Raw genomic sequence first — 20,692 nt, forward strand, 5'->3', positions numbered from 1 at the left:
AACACTGAAGACAGAAAGCCATTGTGTAGAGATTCCAGGAACAGGAACTAAGGACAGCCAGAGCCTCTATCTTAAAAGGTGGGAAATATCATGGCTCAGTGGTAGAACATCTGCTTTGCATGCAGAAGGTTCCAAATTCAATCCCTGGAATCTCCTGGTAGGCCTGGTAATCCCCTCTATCTGGAACCTTGGAGAGTCAATGCTGAGCTAGATGGTCTGGTGATCTATGGTCTGATTTGATGTAAGGTAGCTTCCTACATTTCTAGGTGCTATTTTCAACCAATTGACAAAAGAGGCAATGTGATGTGCTGAAGAATGTGAGTGGCAACCATTCTGCCAGCTGTGCATTGACTTCATTTTCCTAAATCTCATAAAAGAAATTCAATTTGCAATCAACCTTGCTTGCATTGTTATTTAAAAGAAGCAGCCAGGCAACAGTAACGAAATTAATTCATTTTTCTAATAAACTATTGCAGGATGTTGAGAAAATTCTGATAATACAGAGGAGTCTTATTAGGATCATCAGTATTAACACCAAATCCTTTTGTGCTCATTAAAGGAAATACAGTCAATTCAATTAATGCACATTAATCCCCAGTTGACATTAAAATCTGCTAAAAACCAATATTGATAGAGATTATTAAAAGGGAAGCATTGAAAGAAGGGGTGGAGGATGGAGTTGGCCGCCATATAAGAAATAAAACGAACCTTTTTGCACAGCTGAGATGTATAACACATACTGGAATCTCGACAAGATATGAAAAATGCTTGGAACTCCTATAAGAAAGGCCTCTTGGTCTGTAGATATACTCATGTAAAGGAAGGGGGAATCAAGGAGAACCCATTTTGGAACCAGTCTGAGTTCAAGTCTAGTAGAATAAGCACACACACCACATGAAAGATAATAAGCAGGAACAGCTTGGGAACATGATACCTAGAGCCATCTAAGAAATCCCTCAACTGAAGCCACTGAGGACAGATGCCAGAGCATGGCTTTTTCGGTGGTGTCTCCCATCTTTTGGAGTTATCTTCCAAGGATGACCCATTGCCTGCCTTTCAGTGGTTAAGACTTTTCTGTTTTGGAAGTTCTTTGGATAAGCTGTAGGTTTCAGAAGGTTTAGCTCTGTAGTTCTTGAAATTTATTCCTTCCGCTTATTCCACCTTTAGAGCTTCAAGTGACTCATAAGATTATCTGCATTGGTGGTTATCAATCTGCACACTAAACACCACTGTTGTGCCAAAAGAGGACTACTGATGTTTTCTGACAGCTGGTGGAAAGTTATACCAGTTAACTTGCACCCTCTCCAGCATACTGAAGAGGATGTTTTGCCTAGGTAGCTGAGTGTTACAGGTGTTAGAGGCCATCTGTGTATTAACTTAAAAGAGTTTTCTCTGCTTCAGGTTGATGTTAATTTGGGGGGCGGGGCGGGGAGTTGTCCACAGATTGTTCTTCAATTTCTGTGTCTAGGTCCTTTCCTAATTTTGCTTGCTAGCTGAACATTGTCCAATGGTTAAGTCACTCAGTATTTTGTATAGAGTTGATAGTAATTTTTTTTAGACTCTAGTCATGTTCAGAATTAGTTTTTCAAATGGTGTCAATGGTCCAGTTTGCTTGAGATTTGACTGCTGAATTTGAAATAAAATGTGATACCTGGTGGACTAATAGCCAGTTCACCTTGCATCCCTTCAGCTTTTCCATGATTTGCCCTCCTGTAAGAGGGGTGTCATTTTCACAGAAGTGAACCAATCTGTACAAGTCTTTTTTTCTTTCCATCTCGTATCAATCAGGGTTGTAAAAGGAGGGCTGCAATGAGAAGACAATCAATGGTGATACAGGTGGTGTTAATTTTGATAACGTTCCTACTCTTACATGCACTGCGTGAATGCTTGCCTGCAATTTCATTCATGAAAAAGAAGTGTGCTGCAGCAATCAGAAATCTGGGAAACTCTGGTTTTGATCAAGCATGCAAATTATGTTATGGAACAACAACAACAACAACAACAACAATTTATTTCTACCCCACCACTCTGGGCAGCTTCCAACAAAAGATTAAAAATACATTAAAACATCAGTCATTAAAAACTTCCCTAAACAGAGCTGTGTTCAGATGTCGTCTAAAGAGTGTTTCCTCCCACCCCCCTTAAAATGTCATCATGTAACAAACATGGCATAGTCAGTTAAATAAAAAATAGAGTTAATTTTTAAATAAGAGGTAAGAATGATTTGTGCTAGGATGTTTTCCATTCTCCTTATGATCCGCGTAGGTGTGTTTTGGAGCCGACTCCGCTTCCCCTTTCGTATTGTCACACTTGCTTTCAAGTGTGTGAAAAATAGGGGAAAGTGTCAGGCCTTATCTTGTGTTTGACCTTGATATTTTCCCCCCTTCTTCGTTGGCAAGCTCTACTTCCCCTTATCTAGATAAATCCATTACTCTCACCATCATAATGTGGTTGAGCAAACATTACAGCCAGCCAACAAACAGCACCGGAGTTAACTTGTAATCTCTTCTTGACTTCTTAAAAAAGAGGCAAAAAAAGAAATTGCTGATTAGGTTTCAAGCTCTTTGGGTCATTATCTGATTTTGCTACTCACACGATGAAAAAGCAATCTTTTTGTATTTTTTATTATTTTTTTAAAGGCAGCCTAACAGAAAAGCTAGTTTAAAAAAAATGTGTGCTTGCTTTGGAAAGTGTGCTTTTTGAAGAGGTGGGGAGGGCAGGTGTTTGCCACTCTCTGCTGTGTAAACTAGTTTAACTCTTTCTTAAGGAACAAAAGCTTGGGGGGAAAGAAAGAGGCATGAGAGCCGGGGGGAGTGAGAACAATCTCTGCTTCCCATAAGAGAAAGGGTTTTTTACTATTATTATGTAAAAAATAAAAATAAAAAGGCTGCTTGATCTTTTCCCCTGTTAGGAGGACTTTGTATTGTCTGCTGGGGGTTCTGGTGCCTTGGTACCATTCTGATATAAGTATGATTATTATTACAGTGAAATACAGAACAAAGCACATTTTCCAAGAAAGATGAAACAGAGGCAAATCTAAAGAGAAGTTATCCCGTCAGGTTTTCCAAAGAGAGGGAGGAATTAGTCTCTCACTTGAAAGCTTCAGTGGGGACACAAATTCTTCTGTTGCAGGTAAACTGTGAAGACCAAAAAACTCTCGTGATTTTTTATGTCTGTGATGGTTGTGGATTTTGATTGATTGTGGGGGACACATTATCATCTGCGCTTGCTCTTTGATCCTTTTCTGCCTATTTCCTAGTGAATATTCCCTTTAAAAAGAAAGAAAGGAACAGCAAAGATTAGCAAGGGGTAGGAAAGTTTGGTGGCCTGGAGATAAGGGAAAGAGGGTTTGATGTGGCAAGGTGAAAAGGCAGCATGTGTAAGGAAACCGCAAGGCATTGTTGGGTCCTGTTTGCACAGCTTACCTCTGCAAGTCAACTTACAAGGGCCCAGTATTCAGAAGGCGATCTGTAATGCCTGACTTGCAAACTCAGAGGGTGGTGGAAAATACAAGCTTCCTTCTAACAAGAGGCCGGAAATCATGCTTTCAAACAAGTGTCCCTTTACTGCATGAGCCAGGCAAGTGATAAATCACATTACGGTTTCTCAGATGTCAGTTTCATTTCCCCATAGGAAAATGAAACAGTGTATCTGATTAAAAGGCAAACCAGAGCAACCTCTGGTATCAGCCAGCCCATCTTCTAAGTTTATGGTGTAAGATCCTTTGGGCAGAGATGTTTTGTTTATGCTGTGTGTTGCTCAGTAAAGGGTGCTACTGCTGATAATAATAATAATAATAATAATAATAATAATAATAATAATACTGAGAACAACAGTAACACCATAACAACAATCATATTTAAAAAACACATATGTTGCAGTGTAATAATAAGCTTTTATGAGATTGCCTTTTATTTGTTACACCATCTTAGTTAAAGCTAGATGAACTATGGAACTTGTTCTCAAGGGAGGCAGTGATGGACCCCAACTTGGATGGCTTTAAAGGAGGGTTAGACAAATTCATAGATGAGAAAGCTCTCAGTGGCTACTAGTCATGACAACTATGTTCTACCTGCACTGTCAGAGATTGTGTCCCTCTGAATACCTGTTGCTGGGACCCACAGCACAGGCAAGTGCTGTTGTGTTCAGGTCCTGCTTGCAGGTTCCTAACAAGCATCTGGTTGGCCACCAGACAGTGTAGGCCTTTGGTTTGATCCAGCAGGGATCTTCTTACATTCTTGTTTCATCAATCATTACTCATCCAAACTAGCATTGTCTGCATCACTCTTCGCGAACTTGGCTCTCTCCATATATTTTCTCATGCTCACTTAATGCATCAGTTCAAAGGATCCATTACAGATCAACTATGACTGTTGAACACATCTATAAATTCATAGTGATAACAACAACAAGCCCAGACAGCCCCATGGTTTTCCCTGGAGTTAAGGGCAATGAAACAATCATTGAGATGGCTATAGTGCTGGTGGCAGAAAACTCATTCTGAATCAGACCGGACATGGGTTAGAGCTCAACATCGAGCCTACCAAGTGGTGATGGTGACAGCGAAGAGGCCCTTCTTCACCTCCTCTATTGCATCTTCAGAAAACAGCATCAGGAGACACCATCTACCAGAGCCACCTTTGTCATTGGGGCCTGGTAAGGACCCCAAGATCTCCTGCAATGCTTTTGCAAAGTTTTTTGTAGATAAAGTCACTCAGATTCAGAAGGAGGTAGACTCCACCATGGGAGCAGGGCCGGGGTAGGAGAGTGCTGGAGTCCTGTCTAGTCATGTTATATGGGATCAATTCCAATCTGTTACCTCTGAGGATGTGGACATGCTGCTTGGATGAGTGAAAACAACCACCTGTCTTCTTGATCCTTGTCTATCCTGGCTCATAAAAGTAAGCCAGGAACGGCTGGGCAATGGGCTCTGTGGGGTGGTGAATGCTTCCCTCTGTGAGGGAGCCTTCCCAGACCCACTGAAAGAGGCAGTCATTAAACTGCTTCTTTAAAAAAATCTTTAGACCCCACCAATATGGCCAACAATCACCCAGTCTCAAATCTTCCATTCTTGGGCAAGGTGATTGAGTGGGTGATTGCTGAACAACTCCAAGCACGCCTGGAGGATGCAGACTATTTGGATCAGTTCCTATCGGAATTCAGACCTCATCATGGGACTGAAACTGCCTTGGTTGCGCTGGTCGATGATCTTCCACAGGCTAGGAGCTGCTTCCTAGTTCTGCTGGATCTCTCAGCGACCTTTGATACCATCGATCATGGCATCCTTCTGGGCCGTCTGGGGGGGTTGGGAGCTGGGGTCACTGTTATATAGTGGTTCCGCTCCTTTCTCCTGGGCCATGTCCAGAAAGTGGTGTTGGTAGATGACCCCTGGGCTCTCACTTGTGGGCTGCCTCAGGGTTCCGTCCTCTCCCCCATGCTTTTTAACATCTACATGAAGCCACTGGAAGAGATCATCAGGGGATTGGGGCTGGGTGTTCATCAATACGTGGATGGTACCCAGCTCTACCTCTCTTTTAAATCAGAACCAGTGAGGGCAGTGAAGGTCCTGTGTGAGTGTCAGGAGGCAGTTGGAGGATGGATGGCGGCTAACAGATTGAGGTTGAATCCTGACAAGACAGAAGTACTGTTCTTGGGGGACAGGGGGTAGGCGGGTGTGGAGGATTCCCTGGTCCTGAATGGGGTAAGTGTGCCCCTGAAGGACCAGGTGCACAGCCTGGGAGTCATTTTGGACTCGCTGGTGTCCATGGAGGCGCAGGTCAATTCTGTTTCCAAGGCAGCTGTTTACCAGCTTCATCTAGTATGCAGGCTGAGACCCTACCAGCAGCTCTTCAGGGTTTCAGGCAGAAGACATCCCCATTCCCAGTCCTTTCTTCTGGGGATGGAAAGTAAATGCTCTACCACTGAGCTACCTTCTCATCACAGGTCTTGTGCTCCATCTTATCTTCAGCTAAGGAAAACGTGTTGCTAGAGCATCATCTAGGACCAGGCATACTTCAAGTCCAGGAAGATGATACTCTTCCTACCAGTGAAGAGGCCTATTGTTTTAATGGCCTTGCTTCCTTTGTAAAAACACCTGAAGCTGAAGACCTGCGCTTCTAGATTTACAATACCAGAGGCGGTGAAGAGTGCAAGAGAAAAGGAAACGTGACCACTAAAAGTCACAGTAAATGAATCATTGCTTGGAGCATCCCAAAGGGGAACAATTCCAGCTAAAAAGAGAAGTGAGTACGTGCAGGAGCTAGTCCACAGGATGCTCAGGAATGACAGTTAGAAAGGCTGGCTGTGTGTCCGGGTAGCAAAAACCTCTGTATGAATCTGTTGCTCATGCAAAAGCATCATAGATTCATCATTGCTTTCCGTACCTTTGCTTTAAGGCAGTGGTTTGCTAAGGCAGTTTTTTCTTTTCCCACACACCACTTAAAAGTTACTGATGGTCTTGGACCACTTAATGATTTTTCTGTCTGTTGTAGCAATTGTAACATGCCATGCTAGATGCTTGTGATTATTCATTGTGTTTTTATTGCTTCTTTTATTTCTTAGGTTGAATTTTGTTGCATTATACCTTGCTTTCTATGGAATCCACATTGTAATATAATACAGAACAAGAAATAAAAGAAGCAATCAAAATACAGTTAATCAATATGAATATTTAATGTGAACACACCACAGACCAACTGAAGGAAGCCAAGGACCACAGTTTGGGAATCCCTGCCTTAGGGTCTAAGGGCTGAGTGTAGATAACGCTACCACTATCTATTGGACAGCTCCCTGTATCCATTCTCAACACTTGCTGCAGTCTCCTGTCAATGACCAATTTGCCAGTGTGTTTCTTCTCAGACTCCTATATTGAAACAAAAAGACCAGTTGTTAGAGGGCTGACTACAGTGGGGGCCCTCACTTTCAGGCATTGCCTGGGGCCTTCCTAAAAGTACCTGGATGGTCGTTGTTGGGAACAGGAAGCTGGGATAGAGGAGCCCTAGATCTGATCCAGAGGGTCTCAAATTATGTGTGATGAAAAACTGAGGAGTAAATGCAGTCCTGTCTTTAATTTAGGAGAGCATTGAGTAAGCACCAATCTTGGCTAGCCTTCTCAGCCAGATTTCTCCTGGTCTACTCCACCCCTCTCCCCGCCCCCACAAAAAAGCTTGAAGGTCTAAGGAACAGGTTATACCTGGAGAACACGTCAAAGGCTGTTAAATTCTTGGAGAACTCAAAGGGACTCCAGATATAAAGGAGCAGTGGTGAAGTGTAGTGGCTGGAGTGCTGGACTTGGATATGGGAGATCAGGGTTCAAATCCCCATTCAGTCTTGAAGCTCTCTGGGTGACCTTGGACAAATCACTGCCTTTCTCAGCCTAACCTACCTCAAAGGGTTGTTGTGGGGATTAAATTAGGAGAGGAAGATACAGGTACACCACCTTGGCTTCCTTGAAGGACAAAAGGGTCCAAATAAAATAAATATCAGTAAATCATAAGATCAGCCTATGGCCCATCTAGTCCAAGACCCTGTTCTCACAGTGGCCACACAGATGCTTGTGGGAAACCCAAAGCAAAAGGGTACTCTCCCTGCCTGGGGTTTCCAACAGTTGGTATTCAGAAGCATTGCTGCCTCCAACTATGAAGGCAGAGTCAAAGCCACCATGCCTAGATAGAAGCCATTTGTAACATTGTCCAATCCTCTTTGACAGCCAGCAGAGTTGGTGACCATAACTGCCTCCTGTGGGAACAAGTTCCCTAGTTCAACTATTGCACTGTGTGAACAAGTCCTTTCTTTTATTTGTCCTGAATCTTCCAACATCCAGCTTCATTGGAGGTCCACGAGAGAGGGAGAAAAACTTTTGTGTATCCACTTTCTCCATGCCATACATAAATTTATATTATATATATATATATACTGCATATATAATACACACACAAATATATTCATATAAATGACAATATATACCTGCAACATACATTCTTTATAATGCGAAGACCTGGGGAAGGATCATGTCTCATGCCTCCCAGCCTGAGCCCCTCAACGTATTTCCCGATTAGCCCCCACCCTTCCCCTTGTACACACACACACACCAGCCTCCAAGGCCTGCCGCTGAGTTAAATTATGATCCAGAGACTTTGGGGTGGGAACAATCAATCAGGATACCTGGGGCAGTGTGTAATGCGTCTGCTCTTTCCAGCAGAGAGAAGCTGCCCCGGCTCATGGTCTCCCAGTAGGTTAAATAAATATGATACCAGAAGACCAAACGGAGAAGATCAGATGACAGCCTCAGTCAGCTGTTGATAAAATACAATCTTCCTTTCATACACGCTGGGAAAGTTATTTAACACTTACAACAAGAGGGGGGGGTGGAGAAACACACAATTGCTTTTCTTTCTGTCTCTCAAGTAAAATGAGAGTCGAAACCTATTATGATTAATTATTATTATTATTACTATTATTTTTAAAATGTCCCTCTTTAGACAAGAGATAAAGCGATAGAGTGATATTCCGCCGCCCCGCCCCCCCCCGGGGAAGTAGATAACACAAAACGGTTTATATGGATACACACACGCAAAACACTCGGCCTCCATAAGTTAGACACGGTGGACGGATAGAGACAGAGCAGCCCGTCAGGCTTAGGTACATATCGTTAATTATAGCATGTGTGCGTTTGTCGTTAGGTATTGACAGGCAGAGGGAGAGAAATCCCCTTTGCGAAGTGACTTGCAGTCTGGAGGGATTGATCTGTCACACAAGCCCGGGATAGATAGCTTCTAACGTTTGGATAAGCACAGAAAGGAGTCAGGATTTAATAGAGTTTTGAAGCGTTGAAGGCGCTTTGCACGTATTCGTGACCCATCCTGCAACGCTGCTGGAGGATAGGTCAGTTACATTGACCCCGTCCCCGTATTACAGAGGCAAAGCCGTGGGTGTCTTGACTATGGCCACTTCTGAGATAAGTGGCAGAGAGGGGAACTTTGCGCTGGAGACTTTCGGCTCCACGTCGTAATCCTAGGCACTTGCTTACTCGAGAGTAAATCCCAATGTGTTCAAGGGATTGCAAACAGAGGAGCCCTTGCTCAAAAGAAGCGACCTGTTCCTTTTGTTGAATGCAGCTTGCTCCCAAGCAATTGCGCAGCGGATCGCAACCTTTCTCCTCTGACAATTTTACGCATCGGAGGTGGGCAAGCTTCAGGCTCGTTATCTCTCTCTCTTATGTATATTTGCTATCATTCCACTAAAGCCCCAAGATCTACCAAGGGGAGTCAAGGTACAAAAGATAACAATTGGAATTAAAGGGTAGGATACTCCCAGCACATTCTGTTTTCAGTCCCACAAGCGGAGCTCCCAGTTCATTGACACAAAGTGCACTCCTGGGTAGATTTATTCACTTCAGCAGCCTAATTTAGGTGTGTGTGGAGGGGGTGTCATTGTGTTGTTGCAGTTGTTGAAGAAACGGGAGTCAGTCAGAAGCCCTTAGCGATCTGGTACAAAAATCCCCCAGCAGATCTCGATCTGCTCGCCCCTGCTGTGCATATCTGCTCAGAACTCATGAGTTCAATGAAACTTAGGCTCTGGTAAAGGGGGTGCAGGAATTGAAGCCTTATATAGTCGAAGCCTGTGGACGTTTATCCGAGAGGGAGTCCCCTTGAACTCGAAGGGATTTACTTCCGAGTAAACATGCACTGATCGAACATACTTCAGAATTTGACACCCCCGTTGTGTTGGGGTGTGTGTGTGTGTGTGTGTGTGTGTGTGTGTGTGAGAGAGAGAGAGAGAGAGAGAGAGAGAGAGAGAGAGAGAGAGAGATCTCACTTTTTAATATAGATTTTCGAAGACACCAATGCACGGATTGTAGACTCCAGGATCTACTTTGCTTTTGTTTGTCTTTTTACTAGAACCTCAAGATCCATTCGCCAGAACCTGTGACAAAAAACAAACCAAAAACAAATTACGATGGTCATCTAGTCTAACCCCCTGCATTGGGTTAGACTAGATGACCCTCGTGGTGCCTTCCTTCCAGCTCTACAATCTGCGATTCTATGATTCTACGCTTAGAATTAATTCTGAGCCCAGGGATTTGTTTTGAGTAACCAGAACCTATCGCAGATTACAGTCCTTCTGCACTGAAATCCACTCCTGGATTATTGAGCCTTTCTTCATTTCAGTAAGAAATCATTGCCGGTCTACTGCAAAGCAACTCGTAGAGATCTTGTAGTAGTGTGTCTGCTAACAGGAATCCACTAGTTGCAGTGCAGGTGGGTGTGAGAAAGAGAAAGCTAATTTCACAAGGATACTGAAAGTTCAAAGGATGTTTGGGAAATGACATTTTAAAAAATGGTCCCAGTATTCTGAGGAATGTATATAAGAAAAATGAGAAATGGAGCGCCAATTATGAGTCTGGAAAGCGTGATCCAGCCCATATTATGCGCTGCTGTTGTACTGGGAGATTTATGTATATATCTCCCATTGGGCTTCAAACCGCACCCTAAATATTCAGGCCACTTGCCAAAAAGAAAACTTACTGCGCAGCCCTCTACGTGTCTACTCGGAAGTAAGACTCACCGAGTTCAATGGGACTTAAGCCAGAGAAGCGCGGGTTGAGTCAGGAAGTATGTTAGCTGGCAGATCTCTGCATGATCCACAGTAGATCGGCAAGGGATCCTGACTCCCAATTGAATAACAGCGGCAACAGAACAGCTCCCACCCCAAAAATGAAACTGCTGCAATGAAGACAGCTAAGCCGGAGGGGGCAAGGTTGTGTGTGTGGACAAACTGCGAACTGAGCTCAAGGCTGGTACCGAAAACAAATCCACAGGCTCGGAGTGTGTTCAGAGGCAGTCAATCCTTTACCTTTAAATATCATTTATCTATTGCCCTTGGCTCTGGGCAGTAGATTTTAGGAAATATATACAGTAGGGAGAGAGATCAGGCTTCTCAGAACTATTTGGTGTATACTGTATACCAAATAAATATTGGAATACTGTATATTCTACCACACACACTACCTGTGTGTTATATTAATATATAATATATGCTGTGTATGTTTTATGTTGAAATACATATCGATATACAGATCAATCGAATACACACATATGTCAAGTATATGCTGTGATATTAATATACAAACAAACACACATACTGCGTGTGTGTGAGATACACATACACCGAATATATGATAGAGCTAAGATAGATCTCAGAAACACACATACTACGTTTGTGTGTAATTATGTGTGTGTGCACATCTCTCTCTCTCTCTCTCTCTCTGTGTGTGTGTGTGTGTACAGTACACTGCGCACCCCAAGGAGCTATGTGAAGCCTGATCCTTCCTCACCCCTCAGCTCTGTACGAAGGGAACCCGCCCCCCTCCCGCAGAGCTGCCTGCATTCTGTGCTTGTGTGGACCTGCCTCCCTTGCGCGTCCTGCCGTTTGCCGCACCCCAAGACCTGGCCGCCTGATCCAGCGTCGCCTCAGGTGGGCTGCGGAGTTCGCAGGCTCCTTGGGGCGCAGCTACTCACCTGAACTGAGAGGAGGCGCGCGCTTGCGCAGGCTGCGGGCGAAAGGCGCGCCGCTAACATCCCTGCTCGCAAACATCTCTTGCATGAGGTCAGAGATGATCGCATTTTCTGCCTCGCTCCCTCTTAAGGCCCCTTTGTTCACCTAACTAGCAATAATTAATGATAACTACTGGTGGGAAACGGCTAATAATATAGCTGGCGTTTGCACAGCGCTGTCAGAGTGATCTGAGTGCTTCACACCCGCGCTTTGAATAATCCCGGCAAAGTAGACCAGGGTTAATGTTCCCATTTTACGGACAAGGAGGAGTAAGGTTGAGGTTGAGCCGATAGAGTGTTCATCAACCGAGGTTAGCCTCGGTTTGGCTCACTTTCCTTTAGCCGGGAACTGGTATCTAAAAAATAAGAATCCGTTAATCAAAGCAGTGAAGAGCTTCAGCCTGTCTGTATTCTTAAACCCGTTTATTTAAAAGCAGCGTAACATTTTGCTTAAATGCTTTCAGGCGCAAAAGTACCTGGATTCATCTAGGTAAATGTTATGGAATATTGCTAAACCACAACTGGCTGGTTGGGGAGTAAGCCCCGCTGAAGGGTTTACCTCTAAGTAGACATCGTTAGGATTGCGCTGTAAAACCAGGAACACCTTTGTATGTAAAGTGACAATGGCTGCGATCCTAAATGCACTTTTACTAGTCAGCAAGCTGCCTTAAACTCAGTGGGACTTACTTCTGAGTAAACATGGTTAGGCTTGCGCTGTGTTAGCAGAGTAACCAAAGAAGGACCGAATACAACCTACCACTGAAATCCTATGGAATAAGCTCCACTGAGCTCAGTTGTGGGTGCAATTTCGCTCTCCTTCGAGCTGACTCCGGACTTCAAACTTTTTTTTAGGCTAGCAGAAGAAATATTCTCCCCTTTCAAAAAAACAAGCAAACAAGAAGAAGTTGAACGAACAGTTTAGAAGTAGGTTCAGCAGAAATCAAGCATTTCTTTCCAAGTGCATGAACGCGTGTGCGTATATAATAGAATTCTGCACATTTGACTTTTATTACCTTCTTCTATTCCGATTTTAAAAAGAGGAAGAAGTCCAACAATATACAAAAATAATTTCAGCATTCAAAGATACACGTCGTTAAAACTTATTGAACCGCTCACGTTGTGGTTTAAAGCGATGGCCGCATTTTGTAGGTATGTATTTAACCAAAATATAGCACCATCAGTGGGCACAGAATAGCTTTGAACCTGCCCCGAAGACCTTCCAGTCATCATCATTTTGCATGGGAGAAGCGAAGAAAGGAGGTTCTGCAAAACCTGGGGGTGGGGGGAATATTCTCCGAAATCCATCCGCGTTTGAAATCAAGGCTTTTACACCTGAGTAACTTTACGTTCACTCCTTTAATAAACGGAGCTACTGTACATATCTCCAGTTTCAAAACAAATATTTTCTAGCTCCATTTAGCCTGCGAAGACAGAGTTGTCGCAGTCAGAATAATTTTTTAATAATAATAATAGTCCTAAACTCAATTTACCCCAAATGGGCAGAGTCCTTCGTATTCAAGGCTGAAACCGGTTTATAATGCGGACGGTTAGAACAATATACATTCGATTTATTTCTTCCTCTGTGTCTCATTAATAGGCACTTGGTTTTTCTCATTCAACCCGATAAGGATTACAACACAACCAAGTTATTCCGATATGACTGAGGGTTGTTTTTTTTGGGGGGGGGGACTGCAGTCCCGATACCCTTACATTGACATTTTTTTAAAGATAAATTAAGTGACAGCCCCTGCGCTGGCAATAACAAGTTTAGAAACAGGATTTTTTAAAATAGGCCTTTGGGCTAGAGGCTGCAATGATAGCCCCCATTTACCTGGGAGTAAGCCCCACTGACTTCAATAGGACTTGTTTCTGAGCAGACAAAGTTATGATTGCTCCCCTGTTATTTGTTCCATTTTGACTTAGTCTCATTTTAAGTCGGTCCCGAGTGGAAATCAAAAGCGAAGCCGGGGGGAGCCGCATATTGACAGGAGGTTAGTTCTGGTGGGAGAAGATCCCAAAAGAAAGTTAGGAAGCTGACGGAGAAGGGGGAGAGAGAATCCAACGTTTCAAAGCTAAGCAGCCCGACTGACTGTGCCAGAGCGAGAAACTCACGCTGACTTGTAATCAAAGTGAACTTTCAGGTAACTGTTTGGATGCCCAACAGAACGAGCCTCTCTCAGTTGTCCATACCACGCCCTTGAATTACCCCCTGAAACACTTGCTGAAAACCTCTCCCATTTGCCAAAGGGCTTCAAGCCGAAGCGAGCTGCAGTCCTGGGGCGGGGGGAGCTGTTACGTTTCCCTACCCCCAAATATGGGGTGGGTATCGTGCTGCCCCCCAAAGCTTGCTTGTTTGACTCGCAAGAGTAGATACCTGCCCGCTCGCCCCACTCCCATCGTTTTCTGCAATTGGGGGGGGGGGAGAGAAAGTTTGCATCACTTTTCTTGTATTGCTCTTCCTCTCCCGCCTGGTCAGGCTACTGATCAGAAATCACAAAGATCCGTTCTTTCTCACCCATCTGCCCCCACCTCCTCAGTAGTTACTCGGGAGTAAATCCTACTGAACCCGGTAGGAATATGTGTTAAAACAAACAAACAAGCACATAGAGGCTCAGCTCATGGGCGTGGTTAGGATTTTTGTTAGGGGGCAGGCCTTTTTGGGGGGGAGAACCTCAATTAGCTATGTCTTTTTGTTTACCTTTATTGATTTAAGGGGCCCCGGCCTGGCTACGCCCTTGGGCTTAGGTGGCCTAAAAAGCTAGCACAATTCCCTCTTCCTCCCACCCCTCCACCCCAAATTTCTGCTCGCGATCAGTAGTACAGTTGGTGTGTTGGTCAAGAAAAACAATTTAGAAGAAAGGAAAGGACTGTGAACTCCAGTATCACCTGTTTTAAAAGAAGAAAGGTGTTCGCTTGTCATGTGTTATCAAAGGGTTTAGTGCAGAAGTGTGCGCATTTCAAGCTTGTCTGATCTACTCTGATTTATTTTATCAGAAACCCCGAGATCTACCAATCGAGCCAAGTTAGAAATAAAGTTAGAAACAGTTAGAAAGAAAGAACAGGGTGTCTCCGAGCACATTCTGAGCACATTCTGACTTTTGAGCATTCTGTGGATCTTTTCCCCACAACGCTTTTCCCAGTTCTTCCTTTCCCTAGTTTTCTTCCTTTCCGCAGCCAATTTAGTTGGAGAAAAAAGTCGTTTTTGTTGCTGCTGGAAGCCGGATATATTTGCTGATATGTTAGAGATCCGTCAGAGATCTTCCAGTAGATTCAGATCTACCGTCAGCTCACTCCGGCTGCTTTAGAGTAGGCCATGTCTGAAACATATGCAAGACCGTCAGAAATATGTGATGCTGAGGAGGAAGAGTTGTATTATTATTATTATTATTATTATTATTATTATTATTATTATTATTATTATTATTATTATTATTATTATACCTGCATATATATCTAAACCCTCAGAATTTAAATCCATCTAAGAAGGCGAATCAGGTAGACAGCTCCAGGTAGATAGGTCGCAGGGGCTTCTTGCGTCGCGAAGGTGCCAATGAACAGAACAGAGCTGCAGGCAGTTCGGAGGTCTTGAAATTGCCAGGTGTGAAGATCCGGTGTTTGTCTAATAGTTTAAAATACATTTATTATCCTTTGCCCTAAAAAGACAATGATCAACCTGTTTTCTGTTGTCAGAGCAAGATCAAAGTGTATTTACTGGGGTTCTTGTCTTGAACATGTAAATAAATTCATATATTTTTGTATTATATCTATCTATCATCAATCTATCTATCGCGGTGTCCCAAGACCGAGGGACAAAGAATGAGCTTGTGAAAGAGGGTGGCGAAGCTCACTGCGGCGCAGCCCTGCCCACAGGTTACTCAGAAAGCTCTTCCCACTTCAAGAGGATTTCAGCTGAAACGTGTTGCGCTCTTACTTGCGCGTAAAGCTGCTCTACTCTTCTGGGTTGTTGGCTTCTGCTATACGTGCAGGCGGCCCCAACCTCCTACTGCAGCATCGCTCGGAAGTAAGTAGTATTGATTCCTGCGACATATCCTCTAAAGTAAGTGTGTCCATAGGACGGTCTCGCCTTAGTCTCGCAGCGACCTTTCTATGGGCACACATACTTAGGAGTTTATCTCACTGGAAGCAACACGGTTTACTTCCGAGGGAGGCTGCTGGAAGTTAGGTCTGTCCGCAGGTTTAGCAGAAGCCTTAGAGACCTGCTCACTTCAAAGAGAGAGACTCGGCCACGACCCAGACAATCCCATAGAAATCAGTCGGGTTTTAAAACACTTGAAATGTTGTTTGCTTGTTTGTTTTGGCCTGGATAACGCTCAGTCTTTGTGAGCAGGAGGCATCGGGCAAACGCCCCACTCCCCCCCCCCGCCCGCCCCATGGCAAAATGCAGCGGATCAGGCCACGTTATTCCTAATTCTAGGAGATGTTTCCTTGGATTTAATGCCTTTTGCGCGGGGCTGGATTTGCGCGGGGCACAGATAAGGAATCCTAAGGGCAGGATTCCACCTTAATGGAAATATGATTGTTTCCCCTGGGAGGGTAATCGCTCGCTTCACCGCGGAGTGCATGAAGGAATTCATGGTTCCGTGGCATAAGAGCCAACTCTTAGGGGCCAAAATATTTGAGGGGGGCGGGCCCCACAAAGTTGATAAGCATTCCCATTCAAATTGTGTGCGTCATGTGATTGATTATGCAAAAATGTATTTTTTCCGAGTTGGCACCCCTGTCCCGTGGTTTTTGCGTTCCCACGTGTGCCGATACGCGATTGATCCCTCCGCATGTAATCCGCGCGATAGCTGCAACGTCAAGTGATGATGGACCACGAGGGAGGGAGAGGCCTTTCCAGAGATATCAGCTTTCCTGTGGCCCTTGATAGTGGTGCAGCCAGAGTAAGACTTTAGGGTAGAAGTCCGGGGCCCCATCCAGCAGAACAAATGGGAGGGTCCCCAAACGCTTCACGGCTGGAGAACCACATTCTTATGTCACCGAATGACTAACATTACTTCCTGAAATAAGAGGGTGGCTGGCAAGGTGTAAGGGAAAGAAGCCCGGAATAAAAGGGGAACGGTAGCATTGCAGGTCTTGTTGGACTCCGGCGCCCCTGAGCAATGTCCATGGACGCTGGCTGGGGCTGATGGGAGTTGGAGTCCTGCATGGAACGTCTGAAGGGGCCCACGTCTTTCGCTAGTCCCTGCACTAAGCGCAACCTAACTGCCCCGGTGGGCGCGGGACTTTACAACAGAGCCTGTTCACATCTTCAGCTGCCGCTTACGCAGCCGCGTGTAGAGAAATCGAAAGCTGGATGACAGGCACGTGCGAACTCAGTTTCTGTGCTCTCGCTCGGGTTACAAACCATCACATTCTCTTTTTCAGAATTCACAAATCTAAGCCGCGAAGGTCTCTAGGGCAAGAGAAGAATGAAGGGAGCGCAGAAGAGTAGGATGCAGAAGAAATGTGTTGTTGCTATTTTATTTTATTTTATTTTATTTTATTTTATTTTATTTTTAAACGCAACAACATAACCAGCCATTTCATAAGGCGCCTCCTTGGCTATTAATATTTCATCTTAGCCGCGCGCCTGCTTGGTGTGAACTTTGTCAGGGGGAAATTCAATCGAGCCTTGTAAATATTGATGGAATATGAAATGAAGTTCTCGCTTTGCCTGCAAGTTGCAGGGAGCTAGCGCCTGCAAAAATGCAGCCAGCCTGCAGTGTGAGGATGGCCCCGGGGCGAAGGAGGCCTCTTCCTTGTCTCCCTGGCGCTTTTATTACCACCCGGCTCAGCCTGGGAGGAGAGATCGCAGCTTTGAGTTCACAGGTCAGGCCCCGCGTCTAGCCAAACAAGCTTCCCGGCCTCCGCCCCCCACCCCCCAGTCCTGCTCTTACATCTGCTCTGCTAACCCCGGTGGGAGCGCTTGAAGATGTCTCCAGAGGTCTTTCGTTCTTCTGAGAGCATACACGAAGCCCTGCTGGATTACATTTTTTTTTATATTAAAAAAATCGACCTAGCCCGACATCCTGTTTCCAACGGCGGACAGCCTAGATGTCCCTGGAAGCTCATAAGCAGAGCGTGGGAAGGCCTCCCTCGCTGTTTGCTCACTTGGTGTTCTGGGGTACACTGCCTCTGAACATGAACGCTTTATTCTAGCGATCCTGGACTCAATATAGACCAAATCCTTTGTTTATTCAGGGTTTCCCAAAGTGGTCGATATTGTTTCTCCCGGGTCCATGGATGCAGTGCAGTGGATGGATATAGACCTGGGGGTCGAAAGGGAGTTAAGAAAGGGCCTAGAGGTGGGACAGAAGTTTATGAGGTTTCGTGCAAATATATATATATATATATATTTAGAAAATATGAGCCTAGAGCATGGGCATGTACAGAGTGAACCTTGCTTGCCAGTGTTCAACTTCTGTATGGTATAGTTATTTACACCATCTTTTAAAGAGTTTTATGATTCCTGGTAATGGTGATAAATGACTAATACTGTAAATGTTGATTATATATTGATATTTCTTATTTCATTTACATTCCTAACAGTTTGGGTCGGGGACCATGGTAACTTTATAAGCTTATCGAGGGGTCAATGAATTCAGAAGCTTACTGGCCCTCAATGTAATCGCGTGGCAGTGAAACCCACTTCGCTTTGTCTGTGAAGAGGGCAGCCCTACTCACCTCGCATAGCTAAATAGATTCGGAGTTTCTTCCTTCTAAATTGGGGGGGGGCTCATTTTCTTAATGGAATTAAATTTCATTGAAATCAATGGGAATTTTGAAAGCGATTTAGGATTAGGATCTAGGTACCTTCACAACCACCCCCCGTAACTTCCTAACAACATATTATTACCAATTACAATTCAGATTTCCACCGCAAATTTGAAAATGCACATTATTATAATGTATCTGGCTGTGTGTTTCATGCATTCGTGTTATTTTGTTATGTTTCTGTTATGTTTTTCTTCTTGCTGTTGTTACTCTTTTGTACACCACTTTGGATCTCTCCCGCACCAATATAAAGCGGTATATAATAATTCTAAATAAGTAAATATTACCACAGTTCCTACTTACGGAACGAGCTCTCATACTCCTTCCTTTAAAAAAAAAAAGTAAAGCAGTTAGCTACTTCGGATATTAATAGTTCCTCGTTAATTTGTTGAGTAAAAACTCTTCACTTAAATGGATTGTCAAGACTTGGGAAATTGTTCCAATCAATGTTTACTCAGAAGTGACTCCCACAATGATCCATGAAGCTTACTCCCAAGTAAATCTTACTTTCACTTACCTGGTAGCAGGATCCACTGATTTCAGTAGTACTTCTTCAGAATGACATGGTTAGGCTTGCACGCTCCCTCTCTCATTCATGGCCACATCCTTACACTACAAGCTGACTGCTTTTTCTGCCGGGCTCGATAAATTCATGGTCTGTCGATGTCTTTCATAATCGTTCGACCAAACCTCCATATTCAAGAGAAGTATATCACTGAATAACATCATGCTTAGGAGAAACCAACGGAGAAGGGCATTGTTTTCATGTTTTGCGCCTCTCCGGTGACTCGCTCTTCAAACTGAAAGGTTATTACAGGAGTTGGTCTGACCCAAAGATGCGTTACTGGTGCTCTATTTTGAAAATGTTTTAAATTTGATTTCACTATTATATTTTGTGGTAGACCGCCCTGGGGCCCTTCGAGAGGAAATAAGGGGGGGGGGGTCAAAGTAATTAAAAACATCAACACCACCATGCGTGTGTGTTTAGGTAAGATCCCTTGCAAGTCACAGGTAGCCTGGCAAGTCTCACAACTCAATCCTGAGGCCACGTTTACTCGGAAGTAAGTCCCATTGAATTCAATAGGACCTACTGCCAGGTAAGTGTGCCTAGGATTGTGGCTGAACAGCCCAGCGCTTCTTCCTAAAGAATTTTTTCTCGACTTGCATTTGAAACCCAGTTACTCTGTCCACGCTGGACGCTGGTATTGATTTATCCCGGGGTGTGTTTAGCTTAGATCCGAAGAAACCCTGGTCAGATGGTTGCCTCGCCCCTCGGACCCTGATTAAGAGGCTGCCTCTACTTCTCCCGTCGCCTCGGCTTCGTTAAAAACAAGTCCATTAATTTCAGTGGTTCTCCTTGAGTGTGACGTAGTCGGATGCAATCCGGATCTAAAAACGCTTCCCTGCCCTGCGCAGATAGATAACTCAGTTCATCTTAGCACCAATGGCGTCCATTGATGTTTGTGTGTGAGAGACAGATGTTCTCAAACTGAAGCTGAAGATGGTCCACATTTTAGAATTTATCCTGGGTTGAAGAGGGCTTTGCATATTAGCAAATGTGCATATAGGTTTTGGGGGACAAAGCTCGGAACATCGAGGGGTAATCTCCTAGGACGCAGATGTGGGGTCAATGCGTTACTCTGGGCAAGTAAGCTTCGCTTAATGCCAATGTGTCTTGCCGGATTGTTGTAATGGGAAATACCCGCACAACCTTCAAAAAAGCATTAGCTATATAGCAGGCCCTGTCCAAGGTTCTCAGTAACCTGTGCCATGTCTGGCTACACCACCAAAGACTGCAACTGGAGATCACATGGCTAGATGCTATCTAATTGTGCATATAGAAAACTAGATACTTGGAAGGGTATTAGTCTAGCCTTTTTCGTGAAGTGCTGATTTTCTGTGTTCAGGGCTTTCCCTGTTGACATGCTAGCTTTCTATGCGCAGGGATTGGTGTATGGGGAGCCTTCGGTCAAGTGAACTCTCACTAGCAGTCTGACTTGGAAGAACATGTTTTTCTGCCCCAGCCTCCGGTTAAAGTTATGCCAAGATCATGCGCTTCTTCCTGTTAGTTAATCAGGAAAGCTCTCTCTCTCTCTCTATGAACGCGCGCTGTACACTCTTCGATCCTCCCATTTTCACAAATACTAATGGATCAAAACACATAGGCAGGTATTGTCAGGGCAGCAGGGGCAAAAGCCACCTTTATTTCCACTCTAATGGTGCTCTTATGGATAACAGCTAAACAGGATAACAGCTAGTCATCGGACTAGGAAGATTCCCTAGGTTGGGAATCTTCTTCCTCGGATTATATAAAGCGACCGGGATTAGGGTTAGGAGACTCGCAGTCACTCTTAGTTTAT

The 20,692-nt window shown here is 44.3% G+C and overlaps 1 long non-coding RNA gene across 1 annotated transcript; it reads right to left on the bottom strand.

The window, feature by feature from the left end:
* Positions 1-661: 661 nt before the first annotated feature.
* Positions 662-9,917, bottom strand: LOC308573330. Its single transcript, XR_014002037.1, has 3 exons — positions 9,817-9,917; positions 3,094-3,269; positions 662-1,804 (listed from the first exon to the last, which is right to left on the bottom strand). It is a non-coding gene; the product is annotated as an uncharacterized lncRNA (long non-coding RNA).
* Positions 9,918-20,692: the final 10,775 nt, after the last annotated feature.

Source organism: Podarcis bocagei (genome assembly GCF_964188305.1).
Source record: "Podarcis bocagei genome assembly, chromosome: 14".
NCBI lineage: Eukaryota > Metazoa > Chordata > Lepidosauria > Squamata > Lacertidae > Podarcis > Podarcis bocagei.